The sequence below is a fragment of the Lonchura striata genome, chromosome 13 (genome assembly GCF_046129695.1).
Source record: "Lonchura striata isolate bLonStr1 chromosome 13, bLonStr1.mat, whole genome shotgun sequence".
Taxonomy (NCBI): domain Eukaryota; kingdom Metazoa; phylum Chordata; class Aves; order Passeriformes; family Estrildidae; genus Lonchura; species Lonchura striata.
Genome location: NC_134615.1, coordinates 8259488 through 8266800, shown reverse-complemented (window position 1 = coordinate 8266800; position 7313 = coordinate 8259488).

The window sequence follows — 7313 nt, the reverse complement described above, 5'->3', positions numbered from 1 at the left end:
TCCAATCCAGCCTTCCAGCATCATGTCCTCTCTTCTCACTTCAGACTTACACTCAGACACTCAATTTTATTATAACACAGTTTAAAAATTAAATCTTGATATGAATGGTGGATTTTCTAGGGCTGTATCTTCCCTACATGCCACTAATTCATTGTCTTTATCCTACAATCTGACAACTACTCCATTCAGGTAGATGCTCTTATTTGTGAGTACAGAAGGTGGTTCAAAAGGCATTGCTACACAGCATAAAGTCAATTTATTATGCCAACGTACTGTATCTTACTCTGTAGATTAACATAAATAATTATTGTAATACTGCACTGCACTGGAATATGCTTAAAGCTAATTGAATACAAAATGAATATACTTTTATATTTCCTCATGAATTACAGTTAAGCCTTCTATTTTGTGACAGAAACCTAGAATTAAAGCAGAAGAAACAATTAATGTTATAATTATGTGTTTCTAAACTTATATTCAAAAGCATTGGCAAATTATTGTCAGAATATTTGCATACAAGCTGAACAATTAAGTTGTCAGCTGATTCTATTTCTTCTTATTTTTCTTGTTTAACTGGTTAATTTTTTTAATCTATTTTGTTATCAGAGCCAGTCAGAACTTTCAACACTACTTCACTGCTTAATTTAAAATAGCATAGGTGGAGATACATTAGCAAGAGGAAGAAGAGAAATACATTGATATTTTTAGTATATTTCTCTTACTTTCCGAGTACCTGACAGTTCTGGAAAGTGAATTAATAGCATACATGGCAAAAGAATGGTAGACCTTCTGTCAACTGAGAGCTGCAGTAAAACCTTGATTCAGTTGTGCTGGAAGTGGGATTTTCATCAGTGTTATGCTGTATTTTTTCCTTAGCACAGCAAACTAATAACTCTCAGTTTATTAGAAATATCATTAAAAGTTTTCCTTTTTTAAATATGAAGAAACACTTGACCCAAAAGGGTAAATAGTTTGATTCTCATAAATAGAGGGTGAATTTCTCAGTGTTAAAAAAAAAAAAAATTAATTGTACAGCTCCTTTCATAAGAAGAACCCTCTGAAAACAATATCCCAGTTTCCTGCAGACACTGTCAAATTGAGATATGTCACACATGAAAATTCAAGCCCATTTCTTGTATAGTTGTACTTCTCCTTTGGCCATGACATTAGCAGATTTGATGTGTGCAAGAGGACAAAAATAATCATAATTTAATTTGTGAAACCCACTGACAAAAACATTTTTCTTTCTTTCTTTCTTTCTTTCTTTCTTTTTATTTTTTAACCTTGAGTTAAGCAATCAGATCTCTGAAAAAGCTATATTTAGATTTTTTTTTAATTGACCCATTATTTTGCTTGCTTTCACTGCCAGAACCCCCTACTGCAAACAAGGATAAGGATGCTACCTGGACTTCATTTGATGAATAGTTTTAATTAAAATATTCTGTACCATAAGTATTTTAATGTTACAGACAAACCAAAGGTATGCAGTAATAAATTAAATTATACATTTAAATTAATCTATAAATATGCTATAAAATTGACAGGATATTTTTAAGATAGAGAATGAGACATGGATTGCTAATTATGACAATTAAATATCATGAGTAAAAATAAATGACAATCAATATCCTAGAACCATTTTGTAAAAAGAAAAAAGGGAGGAAATATAATACCATTTAGATGTCTATAAAGGTGAAAAATTATTAACAAGTTAGAGTCCTGATTTTTCTATTGTAATAAAATGATAAGCAGTAGAACATTATACTTTTCATCACTGCTAGCCATAAATACTGTGCATATACTGTACTGGCACAATCCATTATGGGATTCTTCTATTTGGATCTATTATGTTCAGGATAATAACATGTTTAATTTTTACTAATAAAATTTCCAGGGTTTCTGCTCACTCTGAGTCTGATCTAGCAGCCTGTGAACTTATTGGAAGCTTTTTCTTTGCATTTAATGAATTTTGGATCAGTCTCTATTTAAAAAAAAAAAAAAGTAAAAAAAAAAACCCAAAGAAAAATCAACCAAACAGCAACAAATAAAAGCAAGTTGCAGCAGTGTAGTAGTGATGCAGACACAATCAAGGCCTCAGCACCACTGGTTCTTTTTCTGTATGAAGAACCACCCAGGGTCCCTTCCTATTAGCAGATATCTGGAGCAAGCATTAGCTCACATGCCACAGGACACCCACCTGAAATTCTTTCCTTAATTACTTCCTCACACCAGAAGAACATTAAGGCCAGCCAAAAGACACAGCGCTGCTTTGTCTGCAGTGCTGTGTTAGGGGTAGTAAATGTGTAAATTGGGTGGAAACCCATTAAATTACTGTCTCAAAATTGTCTGTTTTAATAGTATTAATGTCCCAGCCATGATATGAATTTACAGTCCATCTTCTTCATGACCATTTATCAAAATGGTAAAGGCAAAAATGTGAAGATAGGACTCTTTTTTTGTCCTGGAGATTTGGGCTAATAGTCATTATTATATTCATATTAAAATCCTACTCCATGTCTTTCAATCATACATTTTTCTTCTAATTAAGGTATATCCACTTTTTTGCTAATTAGGTATTCTTTGTTGCACAATGTTTGCTCTAATCTTTTGGAATCTCTCTCAATATCCAGTCATTGCCTTCATTACTTGCTCCCCTAGAATCCAACCAAAGCATGTTATTTTTTCTGCTAATTATATCCTCATTTACAGATTGTTGCCTTCTCTGATTGGCTCTTTAAACCAGTTGCTATGACTTCATTAGCAATGTCTTCTGACCCTGTTATTTCTTGTGACAGGATTTGCTCCACTTGTCCTGTAGCACTGTATCCCAGGGTCACTCCTCTCCCAGGCTGGAATAGTGTCAAACACGAAAGGTTTAGGGCAGAGAAAATCACTGCTGAAGTTGCTAATTACCACATGCAGCAACGGTACAAATTAATGCTTCTAGCAGTTAAAAAAAAAAAAAAAAAAAAAAAAAAAAAGAAGAAGAATGTTTTAAAGGTGTCATTAACAGGTTAGTTTCATTTATATATGTGCTTGACAAAAAAAAAAAAATTGTAGTGTGTTTTTGCTTTTACAATCTCTCCATCAAATAAGTGTTTTTAAATCATGTGGGATTTCTTTCAACGCTATATGGCAATAAAATTACTGAATAAAGCATTCTTGAGCTCAATGATTTTAGAAGGGAAGTGTTTCTAACAGATTTTCATATTATAACTTGAATTTCAGAATCTTATCATGTATTAGGATTTGATTTCTAACCTGTCCTACAGACATAGTGGTCTCCCTTAAAACAAGGATTACATACACAGGCATTTAGAAAAAATAAGTAATTATACAAGGACAACATATTAAGAGAAAATTAAAATATATGGAACTGCAGTGAAGTACTAATACAATGCTTATATTTAGCTGGAGAATGGCATGAGATTACAATTTTCATGGGGTACAAACTGCATATTGTGCTAATTGTGTTCCCCACTTTTAGTCTCTTGCAAATCTGAATAATCCATTACCAGAACCAGAGATTCAAGCACACAGCAGAGTTTAATACAAGTTAGTTAATATGAAAAACGCTGTATCTAGTTGTTTGCAAAATTACTTTTGTTGATTAAAAGGCTCTTCAGAACTTCCGGCTTGTGAAAGGGTTTTAAATTGTCTAATGCTGATTGTGATTGCTATGCAGAAAAAAGGCAATGCGAAGCAAACCATTATATCACTGAATCTTTGTTAAGCAGGCCTTGAAAGTGCTTGACAGCATAATTAATCTTGTGATATGAACAAAGAAACCAACTCAATAGTATTGAAGATGCTTATTAAAAATACTAAATACCTTTTTCCACTTAAAAACCTTTTGAAATACTGTGGAAAGTGCCATTACCTTTTTTGTTTTTGCACTATTTTAGTCTGGAATTGATACAAGGGACACATAGCATGAGAAAAAGAATAAACTGGATGACAATAAAAATTAGTTTGAAAAACAATGCTCCCTGATTTGGGGTGTCAGCTAAGCAATCTCCAAGCATTAAAAACGACCCCTGCATACACATACACAGTGTCCACTGCCATTAGCTTCAAAAGTTATTTAAAATAATCACTGATTGTCAGTCATATTACACTTTCAAAGTAAATCTTATTAAAATCATTTATATTTAAATGGATAACATCAATTTCAATTGTTGCTTCTGCCTTACATGGTGACTATTGTATGATGCCATATCAGAACAAATCATACACGTAAGATTCCCTGATACAGTGGGATGTGTTTGTGGTGTAAGTTAATCCCAAATGTACTGAGGGGAGAAATACAAAGCTATGGAGAGCGTGCTGTGACACGGGCTGGAAGAAAATTTATCCACAGCTTGTAATGTGCATATTTACAGCATGCAGAGACAGAGGGAACCAGGCTTTGCAGAGGGAAGCTGCTGACTTTCAGCTGAATGTACAGTCTGTTGTGAAAATTCATTAAAAAATTACAATTATGGAAATTAATGTTTAGAAAATCACCACTTTTGATGCCCCTCAATTTATTAAGAACCTGATGCTGCTCCCAATGTTAGCATTTTCTCTTTAAGGCCAATTTATCTGTTTAATTCTGGAAAGCGTAATTATGCAACTAGGACTCGATCCTGCAAGACAAACAGAACTAAGGAAAGGAAAAAAAAAAAAGGGGGACTGTGGCAGATATAGGCCAGCTATCTTGATCCTTTTTAAGACAGAAGGCTGGCCAGAGTGAATGAAATGACTGGTCCCACAGGCTGGCTGACTGGAGGTTGCTCCTTGCATAAACCAGGAGCCAGCCGAGGAGTCATTCTGGGAGGATCACAGTTTTTTAGGAGATGGCATCTCTGGTTTTGGTCCCTGTGGCCTCTTGATGCCATAAAATATGCTGTTCTTCTTTTCTAATAAGGTCAACTGTTCTGTATATCCAGATAAAGAACTGCAGAGTGGAGCAGGAAGAATACAACGAGATAACCAAAGCAGCAGTTATGAACTTCCTTTCAAGTATATCTTTTTAAGCACTGTATGTTGACTAAGCCTACTCGTTACCCTGCCAATCTAAATTTTCTTTCCTGATTCCTGAGCACTGAATGTGCTTTCTCTGAGCAGCAAAGTTCAGTGTGTTATGAAAAGAACCATACTGCACAGTTCTGTCACATGGAAAAGCCTCCATACACAAACACTCAGCACTGACACTATTTTAGACTGGGTGATCTTTGGAGAGAACACTGCCTTATTTCCATTGAAATTATATGTAGCAGAGTGCAGCCCTGCTTCTGATCCAGGGCTGCAGACATTAGTTTAAATACATTTACCTGCCTCAGTAGTGAGAAATCAGCAAAGCTTAGTGCACCAAGCCCTGATGATGATGATGAGGAGTAGGAGTCTTCTTTTAAACTTTCCTGATGCTGGCAGTTGCAGTCCTCCATGAAAATGCCAAACCTATTGATTAAAATACAGGTTGGATTTGGAGGTAAATACACCTTACTTTGTCCTACCTTCAAGTTTTCCAATACTCTCCAAAGACATTAAAAGCTGTGTTTCATTTTAATAGCAGTGAATCATCTCTGAGGTTGATTGTCCTTGCTCAGGCAAGGCTTCCTGTGACATATGGCAATCTTGCCTGAGCACAGACAGTGTGGGAGGCTCTGATGGCAATCGTTACTGCAATTAGCAAACCACACAACCATATTCATGTTTTACTTTATAGTTCTGATTCTAAACACTGGACCTTTTCTTGAATCCTCTATGTACAGAACTCCCATTAATTAAAATCAAACAGCAAGAAATATATAAAAAAAAAATCAATGGTAGAATATGACTCATGTTATTTAATTAATGGGTAATTCCTGGCGTCAATATGCTGAGAAAGCTTGAACTTAACCTTTAGGATTAAAAAATTCACCATGTGAGAAAATTTGCTTTTCCCTAATCACATTTCTCCTTAACAGATTTTAAAAACACACGTAAAATCTGTTGGTCAAAGTGTTTCAGTACATACAATCCCTAAGATTCTAAGTAAACTCCTATTGCTATCCATATCAACTTAGATAATGGCAGGAATAAAAAACACCTACAGGTGCACATGTACTGGAATAGACAAAATGCTGCAGCGCCTTCAAATGATCATATCAGCCCACCAGCTATACCTTTCTCCTCTTTCTGTCTTTTCTCAGCCTTTCTCTTCAAAATTACCACCCAGGTGTCATTTGTTGAGCTATGTTAAGTCAAGAAGCACGTGGAGACAAAGTCTGTATTTCATAATAACTCAGCAATATGGATTTTGGCCTTAAGGGTACATTCATTCAAACAAGAGAATAGCAGTAAGAAAGCCCATGAGCAAAATCTTAGAACCTCACAAAAGGAGGTGTTCATTCAGGGGTGAACATTTTATTTCAAGTTTAATAAATTTCATTTTCAAAGAATTGCCAACTCACACAAATTTGTCACTAATCATCAAATTGGAGATCCTTTCTTTCCTGCTCACAATGCTAGGAGTAGGCACTCCATTCCTCACTATCTGTAAAAATGGATTCCTTTTAGCTACTGCAGTTTTTCCTCAATTTAGATAGTTACTTCTTCCCCATTCTTCCTGAAAGCTATTACAAGCCTGGCATCTACACTGTCCTAACTTACTAAAGGAAAAAATCTGTCGCAGTTCATATTTCTTATCCACAGGGGCCTGAAGAATCACCAATGGTGGAAGGATCTTTAGGAAGACTCAATATAGCCTAGGAATCCTTACATGCCCTCTGAAGGACTCTGCTTGGGGAGCCCAACATGCAAAATCACCCTGGGCTCACAAAACAACAAGGTTTAATCCATAACATTTCCTGCTGATATCTCTCCAAGTGTCATTCTCTTTTATTTAGAAATATTTATAGGAAGGCAGGATGTGGATCTGGTTTGATGGAGCTTTTATAGGGACCCAAGACACCAAAACAAGCCTTCTAGCAACTTAGTCAGAGGGAGCAAGGGGACCTTTAGAGGCTCAGGGAGTTGTGTTCTCTTCCTTTGGCACCCAGATGCAGATTCACTGGGAGGGAGCAGACAGATAACTGAAACTACAGACAGCACCCTGACACTACTCTGGGCTCCACTAGACCCTTTCTGACCTGTTTTAATCTCCTCTTTCTCTATTACCAGGTCTGGAGAGTCATGGCAGGAAAACTGCCCTGTTGGGAGGAGCAAGTGTCCTTGGCTAAGAGGAGCTGCTGGATGCTAGGCCTGGAAAAGGGGCCACAGATAAGGGCCAGAAGTCTTTTTATTTTCATTTTTTCTTTCATTTTTCCTTGAATCTCATAGGGAAAGAC